Source organism: Dipteris shenzhenensis, chromosome 7, assembly GCF_047967505.1.
Source record: "Dipteris shenzhenensis isolate YYH24624 ecotype China chromosome 7, Dip_SZ_1.0, whole genome shotgun sequence".
Lineage (NCBI taxonomy): Eukaryota > Viridiplantae > Streptophyta > Polypodiopsida > Gleicheniales > Dipteridaceae > Dipteris > Dipteris shenzhenensis.
This window is the reverse complement of record NC_141602.1, coordinates 57,402,287-57,414,690: the sequence shown is the minus strand read 5'-3', so window position 1 is coordinate 57,414,690 and position 12,404 is coordinate 57,402,287. Positions and strand designations below refer to the sequence as shown.

General features: G+C 45.1%; 1 protein-coding gene across 3 annotated transcripts in view; it reads right to left on the bottom strand.

Moving 5' to 3' along the window:
- Positions 1 to 12,404, bottom strand: part of LOC147900557 (pathogenesis-related homeodomain protein-like) — a 67,838-nt gene that overhangs the window by 14,996 nt on the left and 40,438 nt on the right. The gene's annotated exons all lie outside the window — the stretch shown is intronic.

Genomic DNA, 12,404 nt, shown 5'->3' with positions numbered 1-12,404 from the left:
TGAGTCTCATAAGCATCTGAGAAGTTTCCAAATATAAGTTCAGGATGCCTTTAAACCCAAAATAGATACAGAAGGTTAAACAGCTTGAGCAGCATCTGAGAATCCCTTGACAACAAGTCTCCACTTTCTCACTTAAAATGGCAACCCAAGACAAGTAGAGTTACAAAAGGATTAGGCACATAAGGACCAACTGTAGACCTTTCCGCTGCCAATAAGGAAAGAGTTCTCTATGCTTCCCCTGTGATCCCAAGAGCTGCCACATAACACTCGAAGTAAACAAGAAAAGAGTATTGAGGGTCTCTTCATCACTAATTTAGTTCCCCTCCCACAATAGACTTCTATTCTATTAAGTATGAAAGAAACAGTCGAGACTGCCAAACCCTTAATCTAGCACTTCTCTCACTGCAATGGAAGGGAAGCATAGTAACCTGCAGCAATTTGGATGATGGTATGTGAATCTAACTGCAAAGTACCATCAGAGTCAATTTATTGTGAAACACTTTTAAGTGTCATGAGAGGACTCATGAGAGGACCAAAAGCATGGTACGAAAACCAGCCCTCTGCTGGTAAGCCCTTGCTGCAACAAGGCGCTCATGGACCCAAGCATCTGATCGTCTCTTCTGCGCTTCCCTTTGCAGGGCTGCTAGTTGCTGGCAGATGGCAATCTCCTATCTAAGGACATTGTGTCTCTTGTTCCTAGCAACAGAATGATAACACTCACTACTATGAAGAAGAGCCGCTGCCAAAGCAGAAGGAAAACACAAAACATCCTGCAAATAAGAATCCCAAATACGGACAAGAGCAAGAAGGAGTGTGTGCCTCAAAGATAGTAAGAACCACCAGATAGTGGTCAGACGTGGAAACCCCAGGGGCAATATAAATACTACCACCTCTAATCTAAAGCCCAATCATCAACAGAGAATCTATCAATCCTTGCATGGATGACCCTCTAATGTCTCTATTTGATTAGGAAACTAGGAGGGATGGTGGCAAGGCATAAATGGCATCATCAATCCAACACTCTCTGAGTCTGCAAGCCACCGACTGAGTTGGCCCAGCAGCAGCAGCCCCATTCCTATATAAAGGTGCATTTCCAGACCATGTCATCAGCTCCACCAGTAGCTCTCCAGTTCCAGCAGCAGTCCGTACAGCACCGCCAGCAGCAGCTCCATCAGTTCTAGTAGATGCCAGCCAGATAAACAGTTTCAGAAGCCTTAGCAGCTCCAGCAGCAACAGTCGTGACATTTCCTACAGCTCCAGGGGCAGCCACAAGCAATGAGTCATTAGCAGCACTCAGTCCTTCAGCAGCAGCCGATGCAGTCCTTATATCTCCTCCATTGACCCTCCTCTCCTGGGCACACTCTTGAGACCTGGCAATCACCAGAATACACCTTTATACACCTGCTGGTCCCTCACACACACCTCGGTCCCATTCAAGTGCTATGCTGAGGCTATGTGGATATTTATGGATGAGACTATGTTGACTGCTTTGGGTTTGAGGCCAGCTGTAAGCATAACCATAAGTGTCATGATGTGTTGTTTTTTAATGCATGACCACAATCTTTTCGGGCAGGGTTCATACAAGTGCAGGGTCGACGAAGAAGATCAGGAGCACCATTGAGTCAAACCATGTGGCCTCTACATAGATGAGCTTAAGACCTTTATTGGGACGCTGAGAGGGGCTGGTTGCTCTCTAGCCAGATCCTTGCTCCAAATTCTCTTGTACACAGATGACGTGGTCTTACTCTCTTCTTCGGTAGAGGATCTCCAACGACACTTAGATGCACATCATACCTTCTGTAAGACACATGACTTGAAGGTAAACCTTGGCAAAACTAAGGTCATGATCTTCAACAATTCTCGGGCAGCCATGCACAGAGAGAATTTCACCTTGGATGGGTTTTCCTGTGGAGGTGGTTGCATCCTACACACATACTTGGGGCTCGTTTTCTCTGGCCCAATCTTCGCGATGCGACCATCATTACAGGCCTGATTGAGCAGGGGGTATGCCACATTGGCCTGACTCGAGCGGTAGTGCTTTCATACTCACTTCTAGGACCCTTGGACCAAAACCCTTCTCAATCCCATGTCAGATAGTCCTAGCTGAGTTCAGAGCATCCCTACTACAGCTTGATGCAATGTTTCGTAATCACATATCTCTACCACATTAGACAGTATGGCTCCTTCACCACAGAGCGAGGTAGGCTTCCTTGGTTGGCCTTGTCCTTATCCATGGCACTGGCGAAAGAGGGTGACCAAAGATGTTGGTATGCACACACATGCAAATGGTTTGAGAGCATGGGCTCCACATAGATAGGCAACCGTCCTTTCAAATAAACCGTCAAGGCCCCATCCATCCCGCTGACACATCACGATGTGAACTAGGTCATCCCAAAGGATCCCTTACACTTACACACATCACGAGGTGAACTAGGTCATCCCAGAGGATCTCTTACAGTTACACACATAGAGGACTTGGTTGCCGCCCTGGAAGCTCCTTGTGAAGCTCATCTTTTACAAAGACCACTGCCAGGGGCATGGGGATTCATTCATCATTGTACAGGGATTGAGAATGAGAAGGAGAGAGGCTAGAGCTACGAGCTCGCCTATTGCATTGTTATGGTGTATTGCTACTGTGGATGATTGATCTCTAATCTTTGCTTTACGAGGATTCATTTCATTCTATGTTACGCACTTTGCTTGTGTTATGCTCTTGTCTACTACTTTCTCAGTTATTGGTCATCAGTGTTGCTCCTTCTTATCTCCTTTCCGGGTTTATTTATCATGTGTTCCGATTCTAGCACCCAGCACTTCGTAGCACGCACGATCCTTTGACGTAGTGTTGTGTCATAGGCTCACGCATCACGCACTGTAGTGTAGTCGACGTAGTGTTGTGTCATAGGTTCACGCATCACGCAATGTAGTGCAATCGACGTAGTGTTGTGTCATAAGTTCACACATCACATGGTGTAGTACAATGGTTGGACGTAGTGTTATGTCATAGGTCTACACATCACCGACCTCACGCGTCTTACATCAATGGCCTTAGGCCTCCGATAACACCTTCGGAAGTGAGCAGATCTCCCCCTCAAACAGTTTATGGCGATCACGGTGGGACATTGCTGGTGTTGAGTAGTAAGAGTGAAGTGGGGTTCGAGGGTCCTATAGGAGATAGTTCTTATGCTAAGTAGTTATGATACCCTTGAAGGAGCTAGTGAGAGAACTAGGAGGTACTTTGGAGAGAAGACTTCCGGCCGACCAAAATTGATACAAAAATCATTACGTGAGATGGAAGTTCACAAAGTCCTCAGGTCGAGCACAAAGTGAACCCATTGGATCAGTAGCCAGAGCAAGTAACTTCATCGAAACTCTTCTCGATCTGAACCAATAAGATATACAAACCGGAGAGCGGGTGAAAGAGGAAAGTACGAAGGATGAGGACTCCTCAGGAGCTAATCAAGGTCAAGACTCCCCTTGCAACAATGTCTTCATCAACAGCCACTTCAATGGGAGTAGTGCCTACTTCAGCAACAACACTAGACTTTGCATCCAGTGGTCAAGCTACTATTTCGCCTGTTATGCATAACCCCAGTCCGTCAAGTCTAGTTTCTAAATCCATGACACCCGTGGGTTCTCATTTTGCTCCGGTCATGTCCCTACCCTCTACGCTGCCATTTTCATTATCTCTATCTTTGCCTACTACTTATCCATCATATATTGCATCCTCATTTACTCCCACGTTTCCTATGTCCTCACCATCTACTTTCGCAACGGTAGTGCCTGCAACATATGCTCTATGGCTACATCAATAGTGACTTCACCAGCATAGTTGCACGAAACGCTCGTTTCGTGGGAGGAAACGGAAACGGCGAAACGGAAACGCCGTTTCGTCAAGAAACGGCGTTTCGTTTTTCCTGTTTTCCCAGAAACCCTAAAAACGGGTTTTTTGGGTTTTCTTCCAGAATTTCGCCGCTGCCGTTTTTCGTCGCCTCCCGCATTCTTTCAGCCTCCTTCTAGCATCCTTTCAGCATCCTTCAAGCTCTCTCCATCCCATCCTTTGCTCTTGGACCTGCCCTCACCTCCATCCTTCTCTGAGCTCTCTCCATCCTCTTCATCCTTTGCTCCATCTTCTCCATCCTGCAAGCTGCAGCCTGCAGCTTGGCAGCCTGCTCTCCTGACTCCATCCCTCCATCCTTCTTCTCTCCATCCTCTCTTTAATCTTACCTTCTACCTCTCTGTCCTCCTCCTCTCCATTCTCCTTCACTTCTACCTCTCCATCCTCTCCATCCTCTTTTACCTCTATCTCTCCATCCTCCTTCTACAGTCTACCTCCCATCCTTTCTCACGAGTCACTTGTGACCTCTCCATCCTCCTCAATGCCGAGAGATGCTTATTGGGTCCATGTCTCCCTCCTGGATAGTTATAAAGGAGGCGGTGGCTCCAAGAAGTGGAGATGCAACTATTGCGGCATAAGCAAGACGGGGTCTGTCACACGGGTGAAAGACCATCTAGCAGGTGTTCCCTGCAAGGATGTAGGACCTTGTGAGTTCGTGCCTACTGCAGTGAAAGGTGGCCTAGCAGAATGGAAGCGTGCGCGTATGGCAGCCTTGGCTGCAAAAAGTGGAGGACAAGGGCTGCAAGATGAAGAAGAGGCTGCTGACACTGAGCCATTGGATGATGCCAGCACATTGGGTTCTGCAAAGAGAAGTAGAGGGGCATCAACTACATCGAGCGCAGGTCCTAGTGCCACAAGAACACCCTTGCCACATGGATCAAATAGTGTGGATGCTAGTGCGGGGAAAAGAGGATCACTGCAAAGGTCTAGCATTCAAGCACGCTTGCAAAAGCAAGCAGTGAAGGAGGCCACTAGTGAGCTCACAAAGCTCTTCATACAATGTGCAATACCCTTTCATGTGGCGAAGACTACACGATGGAGGAAGGCCATGAGAGCTGTAAGCCGCATTGGGTATGAATGGGAAGGGCCTACATATGAGGCCTTGCGGACAAGAGAGCTAAGAAGAGAGAGGGAATGTGTGGAAGACCAAATGAAGCCCTTGAAAGAGACTTGGAAAAAATATGGATGCACACTCTTATGCGATGGATGGTCAGATGCACGCAAGAGGAATGTGTACAATATTTTAGTGTCTTCTTGCAAGGGAACCATGTTCTTGAGAGCCATAGACGCTTCCACTGCAGGTACAGTGATTACAGGGCTGTATATTTGGGAGCATTTACGGGCAGCCATTATGGAGATAGGTGTTGAGTATGTGGTGCAGGTGGTGACAGATAATGGCAGCAATTGTGTGTCAATGGGTGCCATGTTAGAAGATGAGTTCCCTAAGATTGTGTGGACACCCTGTGCCTCACATTGCCTTGATCTTTTGATCGAGGACCTAGGGAAGATACCTTGGATTGATGCCATCTTCTCCACAGCCCGCAGTATCGTGAAGTTTGTCACGAAGAGACCCAAAGTCCTCAGCATCTATCGGGCTTACAGTGACCTTGAGCTATTGAAACCTCCAACCACAAGGTTTGCTTACATGTTCATAGTGGTGGAGAGGCTTGTGCGAGTGCGCCAGGGCTTGTTGCGCACGGTTGTGTCTCGGGAGTGGGGAGATTGGGATGATAGAGGCCAAGCAAAGTCTATCAAATTTTTTCGCATGATCATGGATGAGTCTTGGTGGAATCAGGCGGAGGCATTAATCAAATCGATTAATCCTATCTACACGGTGCTTCGCATCACAGACATGGAGGGAAGCACATTAGGGCTCTTGTACGAGTTTATGGACAAGATTGGAGAGGCCCTCAACAGAAACACTTCCCTATCGCCTGATAAGTAAGACTTTTTACTTTTGTAATATGTATAATTATTGCAGTTACTAAATGGCAATTTGTTATCATGAAGCCTGGAATTTTCAGATATATATTATGTATGTACTATTATCTATAGTCTATCAATTTTGTATGCATAATGCATTCTAATTTCTTGTGGCATGATTTAGGGTTGAGTCCATCCGTGCTATATGGAATAAGCGGTGGAATTGGTTCCACCGCCCAATCCATGCGGTGGCACATGTATTGCATCCGCTCTGGCGCAGTCAAGAGCAATATGAGAATGACGAGTTGGAGGAGGGGATGCAACAGTATCTACAAAATTGGACAGGTGGTGACTTGGAGATGCAACGAAGATTGGAGGATGAACTTCTATTGTTCCGCAATCACAGCCTCTCCTTTGGTCGACCTACAGCTAGGCTCCGAGAGACACAGTTGCAACCTGTCTCCTGGTGGGAGAAATATGGCAACTGTACTCCTACTTTGGTAAGAGTCTAAGAGACAAGTTCCAACGCCACTAGTTGGAGCTTAGTCGTTAAGTAATTTGAAGTTTTATCTACTACAAATATGTTTAAAGTTATCAAGTTCCTGATACTTATCTCGGCTTAATTGGCTTATGGCAGAAACGCCTTGCTATACGTGTTCTCTCACAGGACTGCAGTTCCGGTCCTTGTGAGAGGAACTGGAGCACTTGGGCCCTCTTTCACACAAAGAAGAGGAACAGATTGAGCACGGCTCAATTGGAGCGGTTGGTGTTTTGTCATTGCAACCTCCGTCTCCTTGAGTTCACCGCCGGCTGCCCCGAACCTCGCCAAGTGAATGTAGACAAGGTGGACGTGGAGAAGATGGAGGTCATACCAGATATCCCACGGGAGGAGCTGGACATATACACCATGTTGTATGAGGAGTTGTCAGCGCCAGCACACCACACACGATCATACACTCAACCATCTGGAGATGGTGCTAGTACTTCAGTTGCACCCGATGATCCTGATCCTGATGTTGATGATTCTTCTTCAGACAGTGACACAGATGCCTCGAACTTATCTGAGGACGCAGAGGATGACGATGACGAGGAGGCCATGGATGATGCAGATGATCAGTAGTCCTGCTGTTTTTTTATATCATCCATGAGTGCTTTTATTTTGAGTCTTGCATGACTCATGAGTCATGAGTCATGAATCATGATCATGAAATTTGTGGACCATGAATCATGATCATCTATGGAGTCTGGACATTGAATACTTTCAAGTTTCAAGTTTCAAGTTTCAAGTTTCAACTTGTGTGCTAAGTTTAAACTTTTAAGTACTTCAAACTTCTAAATTTCAGATTCTTGTAATGCCAAACTTGTTAGTCATGACTCATGATACATGTTGATTTCAGATTATTGAAGCATCATTCAAGAATTTAGAATCATAGAGGCATGAATCATGAATGATGCATTGATGCTTAAAGGCTGAAGCCTGAAGCTTCAGCCTTCAAGTATAGATAATTGTAATTTGTATTATGTATGATTTGCACTCTATTGATAATTAAATTATGTATAAAAAATAAATTTTTATACATAAATTGTATCATATTGCCGTTTCTTCCGTTTCCGTTTCGGCGGGGCCCGGAAACTCCGTTTCTTCCGTTTCTTCCGTTTCTTCCGTTTCTTCCGTTTTCGTTTCGGCTGGTAACTATGTTCACCAGTGTGGTCCTCTGCACGGGGTGTTGTCTCATTAGCCTCTCCACCGTATGTCTCCATGGTACACACATCTAGTACTACTCCATCAGGAGGCCCTTCAACTCTTGCAGCCTCTTGGGTGGATATGGTAGTTCTCAGTCCTGCAGAAAAAGCTAGACTTCTTGAGTTACTCAACAAGGTCCATGTGAAGACTTAGAAGTTTGACGGTCACCTCCATGAGGATGTGAAAGCTCATGTGAGGAAATTTCTCACGGCATGCAAAGCTAAAGTTGTGGAGAATGAGCATGCCTTCCTACACATCTTTTTGTTGTCATTGGAGGATGCAGTTGATGTATGGTACAATCAATTTTCCCTTGATCATTTTCATACTTCGACATATCATACAGACTTTCAAATTAGAGAAGTTTGAACATATGATTGTCCAAGAGTTGTCCACTAACACCATGAAGCGTGGGGAAAGCATCGTTGAGATGTACACAAGGATGAGGATCCTGACCGCGAAGATGTCTGTGTCACCTAATGATGTTGTCATAAAGGGGTAGTTTTTGAAATCATTACCTCCCACCATTGCTATAAGGATGGTTGACAAATCCCCTGAATATGCCTCACTACAAGACATCTTGAGGGAAGTAATAAAGATGGAACGGTCGCAATTAAGCTTTGTCTCATCACCGACTTCGACCACCCAGCTCTTGAGAGAGGAGGGATCATCGACATGGCAACAACTCAAGAAGGAGTTAGAAGAAATCAAAGAAGGTCTAAAAGACAAAACAAGGGTGGATGGACAATCATCCTTTGAGGACCAAATCAGAAGTGGTCTTTGGTGCACAGAATGCAAGGAGTCTGGCCATGGTCACTGGGAGTGTCCCTCTAAGCACAAGGTACCTACTTCTACCTCATTTTGTACATTTTGTGAAATCCATGGACATGATGCCTCCGAGTGTAGGTACCTCAAAGGGTTAGGAAGCTTCTACTAGAGTATTCTTCAGGGGAACCCCTAGTTGCTGCAGTCAACAACTGCACCGATAGCTTCTAGCCTGGCACCCGTACCTCCTGCTCTTGGAAGAGCATCTGAGCTACCTTCCCCTCCTATCATTCCACCTCCATTACTTCCTAATCCCCCTTTGCCTCAAGCTCCTGCACCCAATCTAGTTGGGGCCACATACTTTTATCCTTAGCCCTATTATACACCGTACCAACCACCTACTCCTATTATGGGTTTGGGAGCATGAGAATCTCCTTGCTGCTTTAAATGATTTTTTCAAGGAATATGTGGATGTCTTTACTTGGTCCTACAAAGATTTAAAGGGATTCCGTCGGGCTGAGTTCATGGAGCAACGCATCGACCTATACCCAAAGGCAAACCCAGTGATCAAAGGCCCATACCGCATGAATCCCAACTATGGCAAGGCGGTCCAACTTGGCATCCAAAAAACGAAACAAGCCCAGTTAATATATCGCATGGACTACTCTAAGTGGATTAGTGGAATTGTAATCATGCCCAAAAGGGAGACGGGCAAGCTTCGGTGTGCGTGGACTATCGGAGTTTAAATGCCACCACAATATGAGATAGGTTTTCCCTTCCCTTCAATGATAGGGTGTTGGAGACAGTAGTTGGTCATGCTCTGTACTCCTTCACGGACAGGAACACTGGGTACAACCAAGTTCGGGTCCGAGAACACAATCATTTGAAGACCACCTTTGTCACCCAATGGGGAACATATGCCTATAGGATGATGCCTTTTGGTCTCACTAAACTCTTCCAAGAGAATATTGAAAGGTTTCTTGAGATATTCTTGGATGATTTTTTGGCTTTCAATGGTATAAACACCTCCCACCTCGACACTGCTGTACAAACTGATCACATCAACAAGCTGAGATGGGTTTTTGACACGTGGTATACAACCTTTAGCGATACGGAGTTAATTAAGATGAAGGAAAAAATGGCCAATCATGATGTCATTGTGTTGTTTGACTCAACATCAACGCACAATGTAACTACCTCTAAGCTTGTAAAGAGGTTGAAAGGAAAGACTAGCCCATCTGACTATGCATATACAATCAGAATGGCAGATGGAAGTTCAACTAAACTATGGGACCAAAGGGTCACCCAGTTGGAACTTCGAATTCAAGACTATACGGAGAAGCTTGATTTTGAAATGACAAGACTTGCTCATGCAGATATAGCCATGGGTAAAGACTTGCCATTCTAAGAAGAATCCAAACATAGATTGAAAAACATTTATCAATTCAAGATGAACGATGTGATGTATGCTTTGCGACGTTGTTTTTTGTGTCAAGTAAGACACAGCGGGGGAAGCCACCTGGACTTTTACAATACCACTAGGTAAGTAGGAGAGCATTTCCATGGACTTTATAGTAGGCCTGCCTACGACACAAGGTGGATATGACTCTATCCTTGTGGAGGTTGATCGTCTTACTAAGATGGCTCACTTCATTCCGACTAGGGAGTCTGTTAGTGCCCCGCAAGTGGCAGATTTGTTTAATAAACATATATTTCGTCCGCATGGATTACCAAGACCGATAGTGTCAGACAAGAACATTAAATTTACCAATCATTTTTGGACTACTGTGTTTGAGGCACTAAAGACTCAATTGGGAATGAGTAGTGGGGATTGTCCTGAAACGGATGGTAAGACGAAAATACTCAACCAAACTTTAGAGGATATGCTTAGAGCATATGTTTCATTGACGTAACATACGTGGGACAAGTGGTTGCCACTGTTAGAATTTGCCTACAATGATAAAAAACATTCCTTTACAAGAATGAGTCTATTTGAGTTGAACTATGGTTATAGACCAGCAAATCCAACTACGATTGGAATACCTCAAAAAGTGCCTAGTGCCGCAAACTATGTAGTTTAGATGTGGGAGATGCTAGCAATTGCGAGAGCTAACATCCACCAAGCTATCGATAGAGCTAAGGCATATGCGGATGAAATAAGATCCGTTAGGGAATTTAAGAAAGGAGAAAAAGTTTTTCTCGGAATTCGTTCACACTCAAGTCTTTGACTATAGGAGAGTGTGCTAAGTTATCACCCCGATATTGTGGGCCGTCGTCAATTCTTAAAAGAATATGCAAGGTAGCCTATAAGCTGGAATTGCCACAGGGTTGTAAGGTGCACCTAGTGTTTCATGTTTCTCATTTAAAGAAGTTTTTACACCTAGGTGACTCACTAATTGAGAATGTTGTTTTGTTTCAAGAGATAGAGGATAATGCAAGATGCAAACCAATAAGAATCCTAGACCAAGGAACAATGCAAGTACGCAATCGAAAGATACCCACAGTGTTGGTTGTATAGCATGATCTACCTCTATCTGAGGCTACCTGGGAATCCGTGCACTAGATACGAAGAGCACTCCCAGATTTTATCATCAAGGACGCTAATACTTGAAGAGGGAAGGAAAATTATGCTCAAGCTGAGAACACCAACATCAGTGGACATTTTCCTTTCAAACACCAACTATCGCATTTTATTTTATAGCGCTTCAAGTATATGGTTAAAGGAATCAATGTCAAGGTCCTTGGTGAGGGCGAATTAGCACTGACTAGATGGTTCTAAGGTCAAGGGCCTAGGTGCACCAAAATGTGTAATTACCAAGGGATAAATGGAATTAAATGATACTCCAACAGAGGGGTAAATAGTGTACCAAAGGATGGCCCTAGGAAGGTGACATGTGGCATGCAGAACCATCTAGGGACTTGTGGGCTCAGCATGCAAGGTGAAAAAAAAAGTGAGAGATGCATATACGATAGCTTACTGTCGCAAAGGTTGGCTGGGAGGAACAACCTTGTGTCATTGCCCGTGATATTAGAGAGACAGTTACAGTTGAACTTCTCATTCACCTCCTTTAGTTGCATACTTTCCCTAAGCTTTAGGAATTTGTGGTGACTGCCATAGCCTCAAACTGATTAAAACAGTTCAAAGGACACTTCAATGCAATTAATTCCATGCGCCAAGGCAAGGATTTGAAAGTTAGAGAGGGGTACAAATCCCTCTGGCTAGATTGGGCTTGGAGGCCACATGTGGCACAGGTAACTTGCAAGGTAAGCAAAGGCAGCTATTCCAGGATCAAGTGGAGTGGTGTCACATGTATCCCTGCACAATGTGACACACTGGCTACACCGACAAGTGCGTAATAGTTCCCTAAAAGGAGATTTTGTCGTATGCTGTGACCCCTTTGTGAGCCCTAGTCTAGGGCAGTCAGGCACAAGCTTGTTGGAGATAAGTGCACACTAAGTGTACTATTTCCTAGTCTACATTTGTCTAACTCTAAGTCTAAGTCTAAGTCTAGTCTTTATGTCTTGAGTGTGTGCCATGTGGCACTTCTACAATTATCCCATAAGAACTCTTGCTTTATGTCTTGTACTTTGGCCCATATATTCAATGGGTCACATCATTGTAATCTATCAGTCTAGCTTGTGTCTTGTCTACACTCTTCTCAAGGTATTTCTTGTTTTTCAGTCTAGTTATTTCATTTCCAGTTTCTAGTTCTAGTTCTTGCTTCCATATTCCAACATGGTATCAGAGCATGTAGATCCCCTCTCCTCTCCTCTCACTCTGCTGCAGCCATAGCTTCGTCTTCTCCTTTCAGTTTACCTCTCTCTCCGACATCTGCCCCAAAAAAACCTGCACCGCCCTCTTCTACGCTTCTGCTGGCCGCCAGCTGCACCCCCTCTGCCTCAGCCCTTGGCCGCCTTTTCCCCTCTTTCTGTCCAGTCATTGTGCTCCAGATCTGTGTGTATTCCAGATCTATGTGTACGACAGATCTGTGTGTATCCCGCTTCAGATCTGCCCCAGATCTGCGCAGCTCAGCCACAGATCTGAGCGCCAGATCTGCGCAACACTCTGCTGTCACGACA